We start from the raw sequence: 20,453 nt of genomic DNA, 5'->3' as shown, positions 1-20,453 counted from the left end.
GATCCAAGCAGTCTCTAGTACTTTTTATCACGCTGACCGGGCTGCAAAAAAACCAAGTCAGCAAAGGATTGTCAGCAAAGCGAGTCAGTAAACTGTGCAAACACTCAGAAGATGGCTCAGAGGAAAAACTCCACCGAATTCAAAAGTTATCAGATTTACACCACTGTAGGTCACGCAGAGCCGGACCCACGCTTTGCCTATGATTTATCAGTTACCTTATTCGCCTTTCTGTTTATTGGATACAGATGGTATCCCAAGATAGACATGGGCCTTTTAACATAGACATCTGTTATATAATTGTCATAGTAGCTTTGCACAACTCCTGGTTTATTGTAAATCCCCTGTTGTTTAGATCAGCTTCTGAAAGGCCAGTGGCTCAAGACAGCAGGAACTAGTACAATTGCTGGAATCTGAAGGATTCAAACCCTAAGGTTTGCATTAACTTGGAATCATATTCTATCCAGCAAGAAATGTGGATTAAAAAATCAGGATTTTTTTTTTCCCCAGTGCTAAAAATTTTTGGAAAGGAATAAAGAGGAGTTCCCCGTGGGTTTGGATTCTATTAGGCTGTGGTTCCATTTGTGTCAGAGGAGAGACCTAGATGTGGAACTGAACTTCCTCAAAGTTAATTCCCAAAGCTGGGTATTGGATGTAGGTCACTTTCTGCCTTGTTCTGAGCCTCAGCTGAGCTTGAAATACTCTTCAGTTTTCACTAAGGAGTGGAAGACGCACATATCCTTTCTGTTCTATCCAGGTCATTGCCTCTGAAGGCAATGCCACAAGGTGTAATCGTAACATCAGTCCACGTTCGCAACGTGTGAGCCAGGGAAAGCTGCCATTTCCAGGCTGTGCTTTTAAGAAGAGAATTCTCTGAACCAGCCTTTCCACATACAAATTCCTGTATTAAGCATGCAAAATAGGCACGGAAGGACACAGTTGTTGAGGAAAGTGTCCTTCTGTATATGACCTGAGGACACATTTTGGACAACCTGTTTTCCCACCAGCCAATATTTTTTTTTTTTTCCGTGATTAATCACCTTCAAAGAGCATCACTAGATTTCTGCTGCTGGTGTTGCCATCACATAGGCACCTACATCCAATACCCATAGGCACCTACCTTCGTGGCCCAAGGTTCACACGTGCCATGTCAGTAAGCTGCAAAACGTTAAAGAGAGTTCCTGTGTAAAAAAAAGGGTGGTTAATAGGGCTAAATCCATATCGCTTGGCTGACCCTGAAGTGGCCTTCCATGGCTGATAGAGGAGGTGCCTAGAGCAAAAGCCTACAGAAATAGCCCCTGAGTATTTCTGTGTAACAGCGGCATCCTGTGGGCAAAGAAAGATTCCCAGTAAAATATTTGGAAAACTAGGATAGGACCATGTAAGAATAGAGTTTTCCCTCCCACATGCAGAGCTCCACATCCCTGCTCCAGCCTGTTGCCGTAAGCATTAGAATGTCCTCACTGAGCAAGAGACTGAGATCAACTCAAGCTGACTAGATGCCAGAGGATGCATGTTGTAGAAATGTAGGATCAAAGAATCATAGCAACACAGGATCAGAAGTCCCAAGACGCCCTCCAAGCCATGCCCTGCACCAAACAGCTTCAGTTCTACCCTGGGATTTCAGCGCTGACCGCCTAACCAGTTCCTAACGCCTGTTCAGGTAGAGATTTCATAGCCCCTTGCCAGTCTCCTGCAGCATTTCACTAGCCTTAAAAAGTTTTCCTTAACATCCAACCCGAGTCTTCGTTGCTCCATTTTGACCCATTACTTTCTGGCTTATCCCCTAAGCACACAAACCAGGTTATTTCTTTCTCCTCAGTATCCGCCTTGTGCACGAGGACAGTTTTCTGCTTCTCTCGAGTCCTTCCTTCTCTTAGATACAGCACGTCCTATGCCCGTCCTGCAGCTGTAAACCTCACAAGGAAAACTTACATCCTGCAGACTGCCCCTGGGTGACACGTACCAGATTGGCTCCTTTCTCTTCACAAATGTTGCCCCACTAGAAAAGATTCATTGGAGGTCACGCTTTTTTACACACCAGAGAGGTTTGCTGCTTGCAGTCTCTTTGGTGTTAAGCACAACCAAAATACCACCTCTCCAAAGTGTTTATATACAAGCAAATGCAAAATCTCATCAAAATAATCACAGTAAAGTTTTTATCTCGGCCATGGACTGTGCCGATGCTGTATGACTTTGTGTTTGCCTGAGAAGGAAACTTCATAGACGGTCTAATGCAGTTTTCCAATTTTGGGTTTTTTTGAAAAGAAAGATTAGCTGGGAAAAAAAAATAAAAATCCTGACATAACTTAGTCTGGGCATGCAAATTCACACGTTTACAACAGGCACTGGCAAAAGTAAAGCCTAAGTTATCCTGATATTTATAGAGTGAGCGCAAAAGAAGCTACTGTAAATGTGAATGGATCTTGTCAGACAATTGAAGTTGGCTGTACTAACCTGTCTCTAATGTATTTCTGTGTTGACACTAACATAAATCTGCCTGGTAAAACGCAAGATGAGGAAGGGAGCATCAGCGCAAGCTTAGATCCCCTTACCGCATTCCCAACTACCGACCTGTACTCACTCTCCATCTTCTGGCCAAAGGGCAAAACGCGCTGCGGTTCTGGTCAGAACCAAGTCAGACTCAATTCACTCATTTTCACATTCACATTTTCACAATCGCCCCAACGTGTGTTTAAGCGGTCTGGCCAACATCACTTTTACGCAACACAGAGGACAAGGGACATGGAGTCCTTCTACTTGGCTTTTATCAAATGGCAATGACAAGCTTGGTTTGGACAGGTCCTTTGTACCCTGTAGGCATAAAAGTTACGGTAACTGCTACTACGCTGTGACTCGCTTTGTCTCAGAATTTTCCTCTCTTCAGTCCTCATAAGCCCTAGGCAACAATGCTGCATGTTGTCTTTGTTTTCTCCTTTTGAGTTTTAGGGCTCTAGACAGTATTCCTGATGGGCTCGTGGGAAAAAGAATGGCATGTGATTTTTTTTTTTTTTTTGCTGCCTTATTCCTGTTGTGGGTGCAGCGTCTCACGCTGGCAAGTTTTGTGCTTGTGGTTTTATCATACTGCAGGCCTTCTGGGTTTGGCACAAACATATTACTCGATTTTACTGCTGTCAATGCTGTTCTTCGCTATCACTGCAGGCCACTCTTTTAACCCTTGCTGTGCTATGCCAGCCTACATTAGCAAAGACTACAAGTAAAACAAAATTCCAATCCGTTAGCTTCAACGGAGCCATGCTTGATGTGCCACTGAGCAACAGAACAGGACAGGCAAGCTTAAAAAGTGTTTACAAGGTGTCTCTGAAACCGGCAGGGATAAAGTCAGTGAGTAGAGCGTGTCCTGCCACAGGCACGAGAGATCCACACTGTCAGAGTCGTCGGTACCATCAGCAGAGACCCGATCCAAACTCATAAATTGCCTCTGCCTCTTTGAAAAGGAAGTTATTATAAAGGTAGTAATACTTTATGCTTTTAGATTGATGCGTGCTGAGTTGGAGTGCCACCGACGATCCCACGCAGGCAGTGTCCGAGCTCTGACCTTGCGAAAAGCCCTCCCCGGCAGAAGGCTGTCCGGGAGGCAGCCCTAGAGCCTTTCTGAGCCCTCCTGGCTACCTGGCGAACAAAGGGGCACAGCGCCTTGAAGGGAGCCACACTGAATCCCAAAATCTCCCTTACAGTGGACTAAGTTACCCTGAAATCACCCCAAAAAATCGAACATTTAAAAAAGAGCATCCCGGCGCGGATCCTGCATCCTTTCGCCGTCAGCCATTCCCGTGGGTTTCAATGCTATTTTGCCTGCGCAGAGAAAACCACAGACGCTCCCCAACATTTATTATCCTCGACCCCACGAAGGCGTCAGGCGCACCAGGAACACCGAGCACAGGCGGGTCGGAGCTCAGGCACCGGCGGGGCGTTTGCCGGCCAAGGCAGGACAAGAGCCGTGCCCGGGCCAAAACACGGTACGGAGCCGCCGCAGCCCGCCCCGGGCCCGGGCCCGGAGTCACGGCAGGGGAGCCCACCGCCGCACCGCCTCTTCCCCCAGGCCCCGCGGGCGGGCCGGGGCCGGGGCCGGGGCCGGGGCCGGGGCCGGGGCCGGGGCCGGGGCCGGGGCCGGGGCCGGGCCACGCCGCCGGGGGTCTCCCGCGTCCTCCCGGGACTTGTAGTCGGCGGCGCCCCGCGGGCGGCGGGCAGGGCGGGCAGAGAACTACCTCTCCCAGCATGCCCCGCCGGCTGTCAGCGGCTGCGAGCGGCCTGGGCGGGGCGCACGGGCGGCCCCGGAGGAGCGGGGTAGAGCGGCGCCGCTGCAGCACCCGCGGGGCGGCCGGCTGCGGCCCGGTTCCTCGGCCGCTTCCCCGGGGGTAAGAGGGGACGCCTTGGAGGGAGCCGGGCCGGGCTCCCTCAGCGCGGTGCAGCCGCCGTGGGTGCGAGGCCACCTCACGGCCTGAGCGGCACGGGGCGGCCCCCGGCGGGCCCTGGGGGTTTGGCGGCCCCGGGGGCCGAGGGAGTCTCTGGGTGTCGCGGCCGGTTCCCCGCGGGGCGGCGGGCCCCGGGGGCGGGGGGGGACGGACGCGGCGCTGCGGTGGGGAGGCGGCTCCGCCGGGCGGGTGCCGGGGGCGCTGCGGCCGGGCTTGGGCCCGCCTGTGCCGCCGCGAGTGCGGGGGCTGGCGCTGGACCCGTGTGTCGGACGGCGGGAGGTCTCGAGTGGGAAAGGAGCCGGGGGCCGCTGGCCGCAGCCCACCTGAGCCGCTTCTCGTGTTTTCTGCTCTCTCCCTAGGCCGCTGTAGCAGGTCTCCAGCTCAGACTCCTGCACTGAGAATGAACGAGGGAAGGAAGCAAACACAGCCCTTGGCTAAGGACAGTGGCTGTCTGGAGGGTTGTCTGAATTTTGTTGTCTCTCGGCTCTGTCAGGTACGTGCCTGGCTTTTTCTCCTTTTCTTCCTTGGGCTAAGTTGGGAATAGCGCTGCTCCGAGTGGCTGGTTTTCTTTCTGCCACGTTTAGCCAGGGTTGAGTCCGTAGTGGGATGTGTCTGCTTGCTCCTGCTCCATTTTTATTTCTTTTCTTCTGGATGGTGAGTGCTGGCTGCCCTGGAGGATGTAAACATACATCCTGTTTTCCTGTTCTGAAACAGGTACTGCAGGTAAGTCCTTACTTGCTAAGGTGAGGGCTGAGCACTGAAACATTGGCAGCGATTCCTACTGGGCATTTTGTATAACTGGAGCACGTGCCGTATGCTGAATATAACTCAGAACTGAAGCACATGTGGCTTTTTCTCTCCTGTGTTTCTGTGATACTTGCAGTCTTCCTGAACTCAGAAAGAGTCATGAGAACAAGGGCCAAACTTAAACCTAGAGAAGATGGTACAGCTGCATTGGAGCACTACTTTGTTCTGATTTCCCTGCAGACACTCAACTCCAGAACTTACTTTCTGAATGTAACAACTTCTAATTTCTACCTCACTTAGAAACAAGTGAGCTCTGGCTCACCTTCATGGAGGTCACTTGAGCTTGGCTTTACTGTTCAACCTTCTCTGTTTTTGGCTAAGAGCCTCATTATATCCTCTGCACTTCTCTGTTGCTTTAGAAGGAGTTTATTTGGCTCAAATGGGATACTGTTCTTATTTCTCCTCTGTTTAACAGCTCCTTGATTTCCTAAAACTGCTTCCTACAAAGAACAATGCAGTTGTCCATCCTTCTAGGTCCTTCTTCCATACTGTTGAATTCCATACCTGTTGAATTTTTTGTCAGTGGTTTCAGGGTATAGATGAGTGAATTGTCAAGGGATGCGGTTACTGTAAATAACCCACATTACAATTGGAATGTTGTGTGCCATGTTGCCGTGTTGATAACAGAAATCAGAAAGAGAAAGCTTCGATACCCTTGGCAGAGCTAGAGAAGTTCTTGTCCTGTTTTGAGCTTTACTTTCTGCTCTGAGTTATAGGTGTCTAGTTTTGTCTCTGGAGCAGCTAACTTCCATTGGGTGGATGATGGTTCCTTCAAGAAGCTGTTCCGTAAGGCAGCCAGGGGCAGTAGATTGGGTGTCAGGTGACTCACACTGTAGTCCCAGCTCTAACTGATGTGTCTCCAGTGCTTTATGCCTGTTTTCCACACTAATCTTGTCTATGGCTGTGGTGGAAGGACAGGAGTTCATTTAGGACTGGCAGGCGTGCCTGCAACATGTGTAACAACCAGTTACCTAGTTGTCCTTTAGCAGCATTGCCCCTGGTTCACTTTTCTTGAATAATTATTCTCTTTTTAGGCTTCAAAAAAGTAAGTATGTTTCCTGTCCCTTTCTCTTTGCACAGCATACCTTGCTGAGTCATTGACATGAGAAGAATCTTCATAATAGTACGATATTTGAGTTGCCTTAATTCTCTGCTTATTATGATATTGCTGTATACCTTCATATGTTTTGACATTTATTTTGAATGCATGTTTGAAGCTCTATGACTGAGAATCCTGTGCCAAATTAGCATACAAAGAATCTGTTATTTTCCTGCTGTGGTCTGCAGTGGCTGCTAATCCACTGCTGGGATGATGTGGAAGAATTGGGAATCCATGCATAGCATCTGTCCACTCAAACTTTGACAAATGCCTTGGAAGTTGCAAAAACGGTAGAAGTACTACACGTATGGTGGTTGCAATTGTCTCTTTCTACTTTTACTTGGAAAGGAGTATGTTCATGGCTTTCTAAGCTACCTTGATCAAAAAGTGTGTGGCTACGTGACTGCCATGGGCTGTTGAGAGCTGTGGTAGTTATCTCTGAAACAAGCTCATCTCTTGCCTTGCATTCATGTAGCATTAGTACTGGTTGCTTGCAGAGACCAGTCTTGGTTGCCTATGGTTTTGCAGAAGTTCAAGGCTTTCTCCAACTTGATAATTAAGCTCTCCTAGGTCATGTTGCCCCTGTCTGCCTGTTCCCATCAAGTCTGTTTGCCTTGCTCATCATCTGTGATACAGAACTGCTCCTGGGCTCTGGCAGAATTCAGGGTCATGCTGAATGTGACCTTACCGCTTGTGACAATACTCATCACCCCCTTTCATTTTCAGTTGCTGAGATCCAGGAATAGAATGCAAAGTCCTGTGAGCAGACTACTTGAGTCCTAGTTGTTTTTCAAGGATTCTGATCCGTGGCATATCAAGGGCGTTTACAGAGGGGCCAGGGTGTTGTAATACAGTGTGCTCAGAGGGAGACCAATGCACTGTTTGGTATGATCTCACTAGAAGCTCTGATTGGAGAGAGATCATTGGAGATTCTTCTCTCCTTAAGCAAATAGTGAGAAAATGGAGTCTCTTGTTTCTTGGGAGACTTACCAAATTCAGTATTTCTGTTCTGTCTGCAATGAGAGCTGTAGCTGTGTTTGAAATTTCCCAGAATACGGAACAAGTCTTCTAGTGTTTAGACTGACTGTATGTGGAAAATGGCATCAGTGAAGGCACATGTGTGCCAGCAGGACAGTAATGGCTTGATCTTAGACCTCAATTCGCATTCCTTGATGTGACCCCAAGGAATGCAAGAATACACGCTGGATCGTGGGTTGATACTTTCTTTTTTTTTCCTCTCCTGTGACTAGTATGGGCCAGGTTATAGAGAACAGAACTTGGAGCTAGGATATGTGAACTTTGTTCCTGGCTCTGCCACCAATTCCATATATAACTATGGCTCCATTTCCCATGTGTAAAGTGTTCTTGCATTCTTTAAAGTACTCGGCTATCCAGAGCTGAAAGATAACATCTGTACTTCTAAAATGTACAAACTTGTAAGCGAATTGGTGTACGTGCTGACCCTCAAACCTTTGTTAAGTACCAGCAAGGAAAGCAACAGCTAACTACTCAATTCATTGTGCTCCCACGCAGCTGAGGTCTCTCTAGCCAAAGGCATGTCAGGATAGATTAGACTTAAACCTTTTGATCTGCTTTCAGAGCACAGAAAGGGCAAGTTCCAGGCTGAAAACTGACAGGAGTGCAACGTTGACCGTTCTGAAAGCCTGAAGGGGAATCTGCAAGTTGGTAGGATGAGCTATCAAGGCTCATCAGAGATTCAGCAGGTTTTATGCTCTAGCTTGCTCTGTGCCAGAGTCTGAAGTTGCTACTTTTGATTTTTAAAAGTTGGAGAAAATTGTGTTCTTCACTTGGATGATTTGTAATCCTATTGTATCACCACTGCTGAGGGTACTGGCGCCTAAATACCTGTGAACAGCTATATCACGGAACCACAGTACTGTGTTTTCGCCAACCTACTACTCAACCATGTGTCTACCAGCAGGACTTCAGCATTAATTCCTCTTGAATTTTTTTTTTTAACTCCTTCAGTAATGTTAATCTTCTAATTTGGAATGACTTTTGGGGGCACTTACTGCCTTTCTGGATAGACAAGGCAATTGTGTAGATTAGAGGATTATGAAGTCACCCATATTTTCATGGTAAATAGGAGTGATAGCTGGTGTGAAAGAGATGTGGACCTGAGCTTTACCTGGGGCTCAGCACCATCAGCTTTGGGCCAGATAATCTTGCCTCTGAGAAATATATTAGAGCAATGTCTAACTAAGGGCATAGTTGAAATCGGCTGCTAAGACAGATTTCTCGTTGTTGGAATATGTTTCTGTGTGGTCCTCCATTTCTAGGTGATTGAAAATAGGTCTGGAAGCAATTCTGATGAGGGCACCCAGTCCATCCTTGGCCACAAGACATGATAAACTACACTGAAACCACTCCTGATAGATATGTAGAGCTTGTTCTTTAAGTAATGGAGGTTTTCTGGATTCCCTGGATAGGTTATATTTGACTTTATTAAACTAAATTTTTTTTACATATTATAATTTTTGTCAGTGTTCTGAATGGGCACAAAAAGACCTGCTAGCCAGTGCAAGGGATGCCAGGTGGTTGACCATTGACCTTTTCATGCCAACAGCCAGAAAAGTGATGGTGATTCGTGGCAGGGGAGTCACTCAGCGCAATGCTTGTGAGTTTTTATTTGTTTTCCTTATGCCATAGAGATCTTCCATGGAGGGTATGGGGAAGTTAAAATACCATTCTCCCATTTTTCTATATAAAGTGAAAAAGACCTTAATTAAAACTTAGCAAATAATTGCTTTTTTTTCCTTTTTTAAAGAACATCACCTGGTGGTTGTAGGTGCTTTTGGGCAGGGCGTGTGTGTTTGGTTTTACTGTAATGCAATGTAAATTTAACTCTGAAATCTGCTGTTGAGGAAAAAGTGGATTCTCCTCAGCCGCAGCTACTGAGCTGTTCAAGGCTTGAGGCAGCAATCTGCAAACTGTCAGGTCCAATTAAAGCAAATGGCTGGAGCTGTTTTTCTCCCTCCTGGAGAGAACACAGTTCATCAAAAGCCAGAAGGCAATTTCATTGGGCTCATGAGCAATTATCTTGTGGGATGTAATAAGAGAGATCCACTAGATGCCCGGTGTGAACTTTCACTTATAATCACTCTTAATTCTCCAGTAGGCAGATGAGCACTGATCTCACCAATTTAGAGCCTGAGGTTTTTGTCTTCAGTAGAAGCTGGTAAAGGGAACTTGTTCTTTTATAGAGTTTGTTTGATATTTACTTGTAAATCTAAATTTTGAACATTCCTGACCTGGCAGAAGATATTCCACCTTTCTGTGGGTTGTGAGTTAACCCTGGTAGGCAGCGAAGCACCACACAGCTGCTTGCTCGCATCCACCCCAGTGCGATAGAGATGTGAACTGGAAGGGTAAAATGGAGAAAGCAGGATTTCATGAGGTGTAACAGTTGCTTGGGAAAGCAAACACCATTACTCCAAACATCCTCCCTTCCTATTTCTTTTGCCCAGTTTTTATTGCAGAGCATGATGTCATATGGGATGTCCCTTTGGTTGGTTGGGGTCAGCTGTGTTCCCATCCAAATTCTTGTGCACCCCCAGCCTGTTCGCTGGCAGGGCGGTGTGAGAAGCAGAAAAGGCCAGATGCTGCGTAAGCACTGCTCAGCAATAGCTAGAACATCAGTGTGCTACCAACTCTGTTTTGGTCACAAATCCAAAACAGAGCACCGTAGAAGCTACCATGAAGAAAACTAACTCCATCCTAGCCAAAAGCAGTATGCTGTGGCATACCACAACTTCTGTTGTTGGAAGCCTGTGACAGCTGTTTATTTTTGGCTTACTGGTGGCGTTTCCTGAAGGTTGTATTTGCATTTGTATGGTTTAAAGCAAATGTTGACCTACTATGCAATCCAGTTTATTTTATGGGTCTAGTCTGTTAGCACTGAACTGATTAATTAAAAATATTGTGCTACATATCTTTGCTTCTGGTAGATTGTGTGGCTGATACTGTCACTCTGTTGAACTTATTTGGTTAGTTATCACTGACAAAAATCTCTTTTTTTGGTCCATAACTTGGTGACAAAACCAGTTTGGATTGAGGCTATGCAGATGGGTGCTTGGTTTTTGAAGCACATTCAGTTTTCTGTGTCTGTTGTCATCACAGGTGGGTTGAAGTTTGACATCTCTAGAAGAGTACAAGCTTTTCATGCATGCCTTCACACCCAACTGGAGACTTCAGCCATTTTCTATTCTGAGATTGTTTGCCATTTTTTAGGAAACCGGAATGCTGGGGTCAAGCTTCTCAGAAGGGTTTGCACAAAATTACTCTTATTGAACATTAATAAATTTGCTTCTTTCAGGCCTGCATTCTGTAACAAGGTGAAAGAATAGATAGTAAGCCACTGAAAGTATCGCTTCTACAACTTGAAAGGGAAGGTCCTGTTCCCCTTTCACCATAACAAATCAGTGCTAGAACACAATCAGTGTAAATGGAATGTAAAATTCAGTTTAGGCAAAACAGATCAATGGGCTGGGATTTGTAAAGGGCAAGTGTTGATTGTAGAGATAAAATGCACTCAATGGGAGAGCATAGCGTCTGGCTAGTTATTTTTAGCATTTCTTCACTCAGTGTCCCAGAATTTCAGGATGCGTGCCTGCTCTTACACAGTGAAGCTGAAATGATAAGATATTAATCCCTGAGCAAAGACATATTAATCACCTGCTTTATTCTGTTTATGTAATACAGTTAAATATACTTTGAGAGCAGGTGAGGTATGGGGCATGGAAATGGTTTAACCTCATGCAGGCTTTTTCTTGATTGATTGGTTTTAAGAGGCAGCTGCACCATTTCTGATTTTTTTTTTTCTGCTGAGAGTAATTTGTCAGTAAGAATGGCTTCATTTATCTGCTATTGATATTAACCCACAGAAACATTATCTGCTCTTCTCTCCCCCTCCGTGCCAGTGATGCCGTTTTGCAAAATTTAGACTAAACAGAAATCCTGACAGCAGAAGGAAAAGTGAAGCAAAGTATCATTGAGACCTTGTGGCTTTGTAGTGAAATATTAAACTATTCAGCCAATTCTGCAGATCCTTTTGGTGGGGTGAGGGGGGGAATTTAATGGATTTCTAGTGGTCGTTTGTCACATAGTGGCTGAGATGTTGTCACTCTTCTACCTGAGATCTGCTAGTGCTGGGAACTAAGAGTTTGTGTCTTCTGTGCTGTAACTGGGCACTGTGGATTTGCAGGGTGACTGGGCTCTTTAGCCATCTTTGTGTTGGCACAGAAGATCAAGCCTTGGAAACTGCCTTCTGCAAAATAGAGAGTGGGGCCTTACTAGACTTCTAAAATGTTGCGACGAAGCAGTGTTGGGTGAGAGGGGTGCTATGCTCACAGCCTTGAACTCAAGCATTGCCTATAGTGCCGTAAGCATTCTTTCCTCTCCTAGGATAAAATGAATGCAAGATCCTTTCCAAACTGTATTTCAGCTGGCGTGTGCTCACTGTCTCTGGCCATCTGTTCATTGCTGTTACCAGTAGGGCTTGAAAATGAAAAGAACCACAATGTAATGGTGGCAGGGGTGATACCGTTGGCATTTGCTCTTGGTCCCTGGTAAGATTAGCATGGTTTCAGCTGGAAGATTCCTGTTCTGTTGAAATTTTACCTAGGACCAATTTACACTAGAGCATAATTGTTCAAAAGATTAGTCTTAGTGGCAAAACTAAGGTGAGACTGACCCTGATAGTGAAGGTTTCAATGTTTCTTTTATTAATTAATGTCTTTAGTCAGGATCAGATGATTGTTTTAGAGGAGCAGTGTTGACAGGATTGGGGTCCGTTCTTGTCTTTTTGGACTTGATCTGATATCAGTAAAATTCTTTCATGACTTGGAAATGATTGGTTTTGACCTGCTGGTCCTTTGCTTTGATCTGCAAAACTTACTTCTTGCACGCAGGACCTCCCCAAGTAGTACAGCTCCTGCTAACTTGCTTTACCACCCAGGCCTGGTTCTTCAGTCTCAGTGGCTAAACAAGGCCTGATCTGACAGTGCTGCTCTTTGTGTGAGCAAGGGCTTTGGAATGAGGTCTGGAGAACAATAAACAACTCAGTGGGCCTGACTGCATGTTTTTCCACATCAAGACGTGGGACTTGTATTAGTGCTGTGTTATGAGGTAGTATTAAAGCCCAGTGTTTGTGAATTCATTTATTGAACCAACTATTCTGATAGCAAAAAACTTTATCATGTGTTAAAATTCAATATCAGCCCTTATACTAGAGTTATTTTTCTTGTTTAGTAGTGTTTTATGTATAGGTAGTAGAAGGCGCTATTACCAGGGAGCTTCTTAGAAGAGACCTGCTAAGAAGGCAAGGGTTTTGTTTGAGTAGTGGGGAAGCTAGTTGAAAGTAAGAGACTGCCTGAGTTGAGTAGATGATAAGCTCTGTTCTGAAGAAATGGGAGAGAATTAGAATATGTATCTCCAGGGGAGGACTTTTGGGCCCGGTACAAATGGACTGCATAGAAAGCCAAAGTTCAGAGTGGACAAGGAGAGAGACTTGCAAGTGGTAGAGCCGGGGATTGAAGTGGTGTGAATTGGAGTTGGGATAATAAGAAAGTGCTCTGGGATAGGCAGAAGTCTCCAGATGGGGCCCCTGCTAGAAACTGGAGGTTGAGTGCCCAGGGTTCAGGTGTGCGGGGAGCTGGGGAGGGTTCCTCGGGGCTGAGGTTGCACAAGGCAGCACACCTGGGGCACCCCAGCCCGCCGGCAGCAGGAAGGGCTGCTGGCTCCTAACAGCCTCACCTGGGAGCCAGGCGGGGCCAAAAGCTACAAGGGTGTCCTTATAAGTCAAAAAGGATTATTTACTGTGTGTTTTGCTGCTTTTCTGTTCTGCTTTCATTTAATAGTGAATATATTTGTGGTAACTGTGTGTATCCTTGAGAGAAATTACACTGCATCCTGTTAGAGTGTATGCTGTGCTGGCCTGGGCTCTTCCTGTTTGCTGAGGAGACAGAAAAGTGAAGGGTAAGTCTGAATTTGAGCTTATTGGCATCAATACTAGCTTTGGTAATTACCTGAGCAGCTTTGAGCCTTGGTCAGAGGTATTTGATCCTAGTTGTTGTCTGTTATTAAAGAATACAGAAGTATGTATTTCTGTTTTGCAGGTAGGGAAACTGGAATAGGGAACAATACTTAATTGTGTAGATAACCATTGGCCAGGCATTTAGCTGTTCAACTTGTGTTGGTTTCACAAAAACACTGCTTGTGTCAGGAAGAGGGAAAACGTTGTCAAGCCTTATTTCTGTAGGGTGAATGTGCGTAGGAGTAGTGCAGAAAGCAGTACTGCTGAAACCCACTGCATAGCCACAGCAGAAGTTCTTAAGCCAATATGAGCTGATTTAATTTATCCATTACACTTCTTTGGATCTCTGTTGATGTTCCTAATGCAAGGACATAGAAAAGTAATTTTTGAGACTTTACAGTAGTGGTAGTTGATCAATCTGAATGTTTCATTGCTTGGTATGACTTTTTTTAATGGCACTGCGTCCCCGAAGTCCCCTTGGAAGCAAGCAGTTAAAATGTGTGTGTATGGTGAGGGCTTAAAATAAAATACTTGCAGTGACTACAAACCACTTCAGCAGCTAAATAATACAGAATGGTTGAATGAACTGCTCCTGACTGAGTCAGGTACCTCTCTGCTATCTGTTTTAGTTGGGAACAGATCCTTTTGGTCCCTGATTTGAAGTGCAGACGTTCGCTCTTGTGTAGAATCCCACTGCAATGTATGAGGCCAGCAGGACTACCACCCGTGTCCTTTGGCGTCTTCTTGCTGAACTGTCTCCTGAAGGATGAACGACATCATTCTGGTTGCTTGCTTGTGTTGCAATGAATGTTCCGGGTTTCTGCTGTTGCAGGCAGTGTTGGTGATGTGCTCTGTTCCAGGCTGTCTGTGCTAGATGCCTGTAAACATTTTATGAGGTTTGCCCAGTCTGCACTGGAATCAAGGAAGGATAAAGCAAGTGACGTTTGTCTTGACAGAGCTTATTGGCTTGCAGTTATTTTGCTGATCTCAAGTGAATCCTGTCCTACCAAGCAGAGCCAGGGCACTGTGCATATGTTCACCTTTTCCCTGAGAGAGATGAGTTGAGGATCAAATACCGAAGCACAATTCCACTCATTTCCTAATAAAATTCACAGCTGGAATGTCCCTGGCATACCTTTGTTCTGCTTGTTGAGTCCTGATGAGCACTGATCCAAAAGGATCATTGTCCGTTTCGGTAATCCCTGTAAACGTTTGCATTTGTTTCCTCTGGTTTCTGCCACTTGCAACTATTGATTGTTATGGCTTTTAGTTACGCTCTGTTTTCCTAATCCTTCCAATGCTTTCTGTTGCTTTTCAATGGAAGAACCTCATCAACATTAATTTGTCGTGTTGCTATTGCTTCTTCTGCCTTTGCTGTTTCGCAGAGAATGAAAGACTAGGGAGACGGCCGAGATGTAAGCTAACTCCCAGTCTGCTGCAAGTTAATAAACGCAAGCCTGTGTGTAGTTCTTCCTGTGCTGCTTATTCACCATTTGTATGAGGGGAGGGGCCTCAGAAGACAGGCTGTAAAACTCTTTAGATCCTCCTCTAATTAGAATAAGCTTCTCTACCCACCTCTGAGCTGTGCTGAGGATGCCACAGCTTAATTCTCTTACTCGTTGCATTGTATACCATGTGCAAAAGGTCATGTGGAAGAATGGGTTTATAGCCTCATAGTATAAATATATATATGGGGCAGTGTAAATACAGTATGTGTTGAATAAACAAATACTGAGTTTCAAAAAGCATTGATCTGCCTGTTTTTGTCAGGCAGAGGACAGAGTGTTTTCTCCTCTTTATGATGTTATGTATTTTCTGTCACTGAACGGGAATTTATGGAGGAAATCTTGACTCCTGTGACGACTGCCCAGATCCACCCAGGATTCACCAAGGTGAAGGTTTTGCCCTCAGCTGGCAGTCTCTAGCCCTGTTGCAGTGTACCCCGTTGCATTGTCACGCTCATGTCGGAGGCCTGACACGCGCATTCAGAGCACGCGCGTGAGCGAGAGCCGTAAGGAGGATGCAAAACACTACTGCGAGGGAATTGCACGTGGCCTGGTCCTGTGGATATCTGGGCAGGATTTGTGGCTTTTAAAGCATAAAAATAGCTATGCTTGCTGCGGCCACTCTCCAGGGAATCTGACCTACAGCCATGTCTGTCTCCAGCTGGCTGGAGCACGGAGTCTCTTGAGGGCTGGTCGGAGGGAACAAGGTGGCTCCTCGCTCACTATCGGCCTGATGCAGATGACTGCGAGGGGGCCTGGGTGACTGCTGCGGCTCTCGGAAGGAAACCCGGCTTTTATCTTGGCTCAGGGCTGTGGAAACGGGCCGGGTGCCTCAGGGCCGGGCCGGCCTGAGCTTTAGGGTCGAGCGGGGAAGAGCTTGCTCTCATCTGGGGTGGATCTTCCTCCTGCCTCTGCCCTCGCAGCCCTGCAGCCGTGGGGCTGGGTCGCTGCAGCTTCCCCCGGGGAGGTGTCAGTCGTCGGGGTGCCCTGAGCGGTTCTCTCCGGGCCGGCGGGGCCGTCCGAAGCGGGAACGGGCCGGGCAGCGTCTGGCTCCGCCCGGGAGCCGCCCCTCGTGTCCCGGCTCGGCTGCGCTGTGGCGGCTGCGAGCGCCCCGCAGAGCGGGGGACGGGCCTAGGGCGCCTGCCGGGAAGCGAAACCGCTTTGCAGCTGGCTTTGGCAACCGGAGGGCAGCGGGCTGGCCGAACGGCTCCCGCCGGCAGGTAACGCGGGGCGGGAGCGCGGGGGGGCCGGGCCGGGCTTGCCCCTCGCCTCGGCCGGAGCCGTACCGCGCGTCGCGGGCTTAGGCCGGCGGGGCTCGGGCTGCGGTGCCGCCGATCCGGCGCGGTGGTAGCGGACCGGGCGGTGGCGGGAGCTGCCGAGGGTTCACGGCAGGAGGCCCGTTGCTCCGGCCCGTTCGGGCTCTGGCGCAGCGATGGCTCTCCCGGTAATCCTCCCGCCGGATCGGGGTGTCTGCTGGGAGCAGGGCTTCCCCGGGGCCGAAGGATCGAGTTGTTAGGTCGGGTGTAGGGGTTTGTAGCCTGCGTGTGCTTTGTAGTCCTTGGAAAACTACCTAAGAGCAGGAAGAGGAAAGTAAGCGGGCGGCGTGAGCGCTCTGGCAGGTGTTGGATGCTGCAGATCTCCACTTATTAGGGATATAATATCCAAAATAACAGACTGTACTTGAGGAAAAGGAAGAGTCAAAGCGTATGAAAATAGTAAGAGATGGGAGTGATGTTGTTTTCCAAAATGCTTAGTATATTAATGACTGCTCTTGAGGCGTATGGGTTAACAGCTGGGAAAGCTGGGCATTTCAGGCTCAAGTGAGCTGCTGTGGAAGGGACCCCGTAATAAAAGTTCTGCCGTAGCCATCTCCATGTGAGTTCACAAAGGATGTTCAGGAACTAGAAATTCTAGAGGAATATCGAAGTCTGAGCTTCGCAGGCTTATGCTGCTGTTTTGAAAAAGTGGGTGATTTGTATTTGCTATAGCCAGGGCACTTAAGGAAGCATCCTTAGGATAGGCCAAGCTCTCCAATGTGGAACAATTCACCTGAGGAGACAATTCAAACTGCAAAATACGTGTAAAGGGAAAAAAAAAAAGAAACTGCTTTAAAAAAAATAAAAATACTAACCCGAAACAAAATCACTTGCATCTTCCTCTGTTTACCATACTGCTCAAATAACCTGATAACTGAGTTACGTGCACTGGTTTTGTCAATCGGCTTACACCACTGTTCAGTTCTGTTTGCTGTGTATCCAGTACAGCAGCAACCTTTGCCTCCTGCCGGACAGATGTTAGGTTACCTCGAGAGCCCCTTCTACCAAGCACAGTTTGAATATCGGCAGGAAGTCACAACAGTTATTACAACTAAAATGTTGCAGACTGAAGGCGCTAAAGTATTTTCCCTTTCTTCCAGTTAAGTATTACTGGGATGTCCTAAGAATGGACTCACAGATTATACCTGGACTGTTCTTTCCTTTGTCACAGTAGATGAAGTCAGAGTGTTAGGTCAGGATTCAGAAATATGCCTGTGTCTTATGATGGATTATTTGTTCATAGTTACTTTAAACTCCCACAGGAAACTGGTGTTTTCTCTGTGAATAATTTCTGGCAGCTATACCTATCCTTCTGTGGAATAATTATGACCCAGACAGCATCAAGGGAGGAGTATTTGCTTCAGTGAGTGAAACATTTCCACTTAGGAAGTAAATAATACTGGTCTCTGGCAAGGTTCAGACTGCATGAGCATTGTAATTCATCTTGTAAAGATTTTGAACGGTTCTTTACTCTTGTTACGCATCACCCCTGCAGATTAGATGGGAATGCAGAATGTATTTGGTGCCTTCTTGTGTGGAAAATGGAGTATTTGCGTTAAGACGACAGCCTTCAGAGCAGTGATCGAGGGATTGCGTGAAGGTCATTGCAGTGCAGACAGCTCCGTTGACTAGTATTCAGCATCACAAGTGTACAGTTGAACTACGATAGCTTCCTCGAGCTGTGGGATGAGTACACGAGCGGCTGCTTTGTGAGTCGTAGGGACCTGCAGAACCAAGGGAAGCTTGATGCCTGTGGCAGCAGTAAAAGTCTGTTCCCGTCTGGATCCAGCTTATTATGGGCTACTGATTAGATGGATTTTTGTCCTTGCAACTTGGTACCTGTGCTACCGACAGCGATTACTGTCTGTTGGCAGTTCTGCTGCAAGACACCTGATGTTGGCATGTTATATTGCATCCCTAAGTAAACTCACAGTGCAATGAAATGATGTGTTCCTCCAGGACTGGTTTCTACAAAGTGGCTTCCTGTAGCTTGTGTAGTTTGCTGGCAGCATGAAGAAGGGATCTCTGTAACATCCATGTCAGAAACGTAGTGGGAGGGTGCACAGAGAAGGTGTGGTTTTGCCTGTATATACATCACACGTTTCTAGGCCCAAGGCAGTTCTGACCTCAGGTTGGTACTCTGCAGTTTGACCGCTCTGTTGAGCATGTGTCACGATGTGCTAGCCTGCTGTCCTGTTTTCAGGTAGCAAGAGATCATCCTCCTTTGTACTGCAGTGACTTAAATGTTATGGGTTTGTGGCACAGCCTGGAATATTCTTTAATGCTGAATAATTTTTGGAACTGGCATTGCCTTCCTTGAAATGCCGAGAGTTCTGAAGCCTGTGATGTTTCATTCGCTCCTGGGGAGAGGGAAAAGGCCCACTGAAATACCATAAAACTCTTCAGGTTGGGGAGTGGCACTCCATCCTCATCTAAAAATCCCTGTGGTATTCGTTGTTCCCTTCTCTAAGCATGCAATTCCTTTTCCCACTGTTATTACCTACCCCCACCTTCCACCAGTTCACTTGGATGAAACAGGAGAGGTGGTTGTTGTTTTTAAGGAAGAGCCATGTAGCAATAATTGAACTGTGCTTCTCCTGTACCTTTGTATTGTTGGATGTTTCCCTTTGTTTTCTCTGCAGTGGGTTTGACTGTCTTGACTGGTCGATAGCAGCCTTTTAAAAAAGCAGTTCTGCCTCTTAGTTAAAGCAATAAAGTGTCCATTTTATTTGTTTCTGATCTGGAGGAAGAGGAGATTGTACAAATCTCATTAGGCTCTGCAGTGCTTTCTAAAAAGGATAGTCTGTCTTTTTGAAATTTCTGTTTTCATAAAGACAATAAACACCGGTGCACCTTAAACTCGGCAATGTTACATTCACCTCTACAAAGGAAGTCTAAATGAAAGCGTTGCCCAAGGCATCTTTTAGTGATGATTAGAACAAAAGATGACATGAAGTTCACAAGGACATTCGGGTTTGATGTTGCTCTCATGTGACAGGTGTTTGGATGTCACAGCGATGCGTAGCAGGAAAAGTCTGAAGCAAGAGAGATGCTAAAACTGAACGGATATCAGGTTCTTTCTGCATGCTAGGAACTTGATTTTGCATCAAACTACTCCTCCATACACCTAAAAGGGGATGTTTGGCTGGAGGAAGAGTTTATTTTTAGGCCTCCGTGGTTTCAGTTGCCTTATTGGTAGGTGGTAGTGTTAAAGACACGTCACGTGGCACAAAGCTGCTCCTATTGCCGTGTCTGAGTACGCATCCTATTAGCTCATCAGCTGGTTTGTCAGCCTGGTTTGAACTGGCTCTGTGTCATGGCAGTGGGTAAGATTTGCTGTACTTTTGGAATCTGCACAATTTGGCCCTTGCCATTCTGTTGGGGTTTGGGTTTTTGTTTGTTGATTTGGTTTTTTTTTTAAATTTTGGGGAAAGTTTGGATGTTATGGATAGCTCGAGAGGAAGAGGGAAACCCAGGGATGCCCAAAGATAAAAGGATGCTACAGTAGATTTTTCCGGAAGTCAAAGTACCAGCTTGGCCCTAAATATTGAAAGCCACACTCTGTCTTGTTGTTCTGGTAAAGAGGTAAACCAGGCTTTGACAATCTATTTGATTTAATTCAAAGTTGTGGATGTGCTGCATCCGTGTAGTATACAACTCATTTACCAATTGTCATGGCAACAGCTGGAAAGGCTACCCCAAGCTTTTACTGATCCCAGCACAAAATCTGCAGTTCTTATTGCAAGTAAGCAATAACCCTTCCCTGTTCCTGCTGTAGCTAGCATCGATAAAGAGCAGCAAAGATTGACATTTCTCTGACATTGATGCTTTTTTTAAGACTGCTATTACTTTTGGAAAACAGACAAACATTTCTTTCATGTGCATCTTTAAAATTTCCTGTATGCTGAAACCAAAACCAAAACTATCTTTCTGGGCAAGTGAAACTCAACAGTGTGGTATTATGTGATAAGATGTGTATGAAGAGTCTTCCTCAAAAATAGACTGGCATTGACTTTTTGTTGCTAAGATCATGCTGCAGGTCCTTTCCTGGTCATTTCTTCCAACTCTTTTTTCTGTGCTTTTTTGTTTCTGTTGTCGTTGTGTCTCTGGTAGCTGTTGCACATATTCCTGAATTTGAAACCAAGAGCTGGTACTGGAGTTTTGTAAAGACTTCTTGCTCAGTTCTCTTCCCTCATACCCAGTGCTCTGGAATAAGTCTTTTGGATATGATCCAGATGT

General features: G+C 46.4%; 1 protein-coding gene across 6 annotated transcripts in view; it reads left to right on the top strand.

The window, feature by feature from the left end:
- Positions 1–4,253: 4,253 nt before the first annotated feature.
- The window catches only part of MIB2 (MIB E3 ubiquitin protein ligase 2), a 50,843-nt gene continuing 34,643 nt past the window's right edge, over positions 4,254–20,453 (top strand). For 3 of the 6 annotated variants that reach the window (XM_075773122.1, XM_075773120.1, XM_075773118.1), the window contains exons 1-2: positions 4,254–4,376; positions 4,793–4,926. The gene's annotated coding sequence lies outside the window, so the exon portion shown is untranslated. Of the gene's footprint in view, positions 4,377–4,792; positions 4,927–15,811; positions 16,119–20,453 lie in introns of those variants that run through there. The other 3 variants (XM_075773123.1, XM_075773121.1, XM_075773119.1) reach the window with 3 other exon arrangements.

This window comes from Balearica regulorum, chromosome 21 (genome assembly GCF_011004875.1).
Source record: "Balearica regulorum gibbericeps isolate bBalReg1 chromosome 21, bBalReg1.pri, whole genome shotgun sequence".
Classification (NCBI taxonomy): Eukaryota; Metazoa; Chordata; class Aves; order Gruiformes; family Gruidae; genus Balearica; species Balearica regulorum.
This window is presented reverse-complemented; position numbering and strand designations above follow the sequence as displayed.